The sequence below is a fragment of the Elephantulus edwardii genome, unplaced genomic scaffold (assembly GCF_000299155.1).
Source record: "Elephantulus edwardii isolate Elephantulus edwardi_28Jun2011 unplaced genomic scaffold, EleEdw1.0 scaffold00062, whole genome shotgun sequence".
NCBI classification, from domain to species: domain Eukaryota; kingdom Metazoa; phylum Chordata; class Mammalia; order Macroscelidea; family Macroscelididae; genus Elephantulus; species Elephantulus edwardii.
In genome coordinates, this window is record NW_006399812.1 from 17,234,914 (window position 1) to 17,236,827 (window position 1,914).

Below are 1,914 nucleotides of genomic sequence, written 5' to 3' on the forward strand. Positions count from 1 at the left end.
CCATACCACCTTCCACAGTGGTTGCACCATTTTACACTCCCACCAACAGTGAATAAGGGTTCCAGTTTCTCCACAACCTCACCAGCATTTGTTGCTTTATATTCTGTTAAATTTTGCTATTCTTACGGGGGTGAGATGATATCTCATAGTTGTTTTGATGTGCATCTCTCTTAGAGCTAGGGATTTTGAACATTTCTTCATGTGCTTATTAGCCATCTGAGTGTCTTCTTCTGTGAAGTGTCTGTTCATATCCTGTGCCCATTTTTCTACTGGATTATTTACTTTTATCTTGTTGGTGGGAGTGTAAAATGGCTCAAGTATTTTATAAATTCTGGATATAAGTCCCTTATCTGATATGTCATTACCAAATACTTTTCCCCAGTTGGGGCCTTCCCTTTTTACCCTGTTGGAGAAGTTTTTGGATGTGCATAGGGATTTGATTCTTAGAAGATCCCATTCATCTATTTTATCTCCTCCTGTTTGTAGGTGGGTCAATCATTTTGTATCTTTCATGAGTTCCTTGTTTTTCAATGCCACACAGTATTTTATTATGTGAATATACCAGAGCTTCTCTATCCATACATTTGTTGATGAGCACTTGGATTGTTTCCAGCTCTTTGCTACTGTGAACAAAGCCACGATAAACATGGGTATGCATATATCTGCTTGGGTGGCAGTTATGGTTTCTTTGAGGTATATTCCCAGTAGTGGAATTGCTGGGTTAAATGGTATTTGCATTTGCAACTTTCTGAGAAAGCACCATGCAGCCTTCCATAGTGGTTGCACCATTTTACACTCCCACCAACAAGATAAACGTAAATAACTCGATTGTAAAAATGGGCACAGGATATAAATAGACCCTTCATCAAAGAAGACATTCAGATGGCCAACAAACACATGAAGAAATGTTCAAAATCCCTAGCTCTAAGAGAGATGCAAATCAAAACAACTATGAGATTATCTCATCCCAGTAAGAATAGCAAAATTCAACAGAACAGCAAACATCAAATGCTGTCGAGGTTGTGGAGAAACTGGAACCCTTATTTACTATTGGAGGGAGTCATAGTACTTATTTATTGTTGGAGGGAGACCTTATGTACAAGAGCTCTGAAGCCTGCTTTATTCTGAGTCAACCTTATCATTTCTGACACACCTACCCCCATTACCCCAGGCACTGAGTCAACACATCTCATCAAGTGTCTTCCTCTCTTGCGCTGTCCCTCCACCCTTTCAAGCATTATGTCCCTCTCCAAGGACTGGTCCCTTCTTGCAACATGCCCAAACTAAGTCAGATGAAGCTTCAGAATCTTTGTCTCCAAGGAACAGCCTGGTAGCATGGTTTTACCTTCTCTAGGCGCCTATCTGTGCTTCATTGACTATGCAAAGGCTTTTGACTGTGTGGATCACAATAAGCAGTGGCTGACTCTGAGAAGAATGGGAATCCCAGAACATTTGATTGTGCTAATTGCGAAACTTATACTTGGATCAAGAGGCAGTTGTCAGAACAGAGCAAGGAGACACTGCATGGTTCAAAATCAAGAAGGGGGTTCATCAGGGATGTATTCTGTCTCCATGCCTTTTCAATCTGTATGCAGAACAGATCATCCGAGACCCTGGGCTATATGAAGAGGAATGTGGCATCAGGATTGTTGGAAGAATCATCAACAGCCTGCGTTATGCAGATGAGACAACCCTGCTTGCTGAAACTGAGGAGGACCTGAAGTGCTTGCTGCAGAAGATCAAGGACTACAGCCTCCTATATGAACTGAAGTTCAACATCAAGAAAACAAAGATTCTAACCACTGGACCAATTGGCAGCATCAGTATGGATAGTGAAGAGATTGAGATAGTTAACAGTTTTAATTTACTTGGCTCCACAGTCAACACTCTTGGTAACAGCAGCCAGGAAATCAA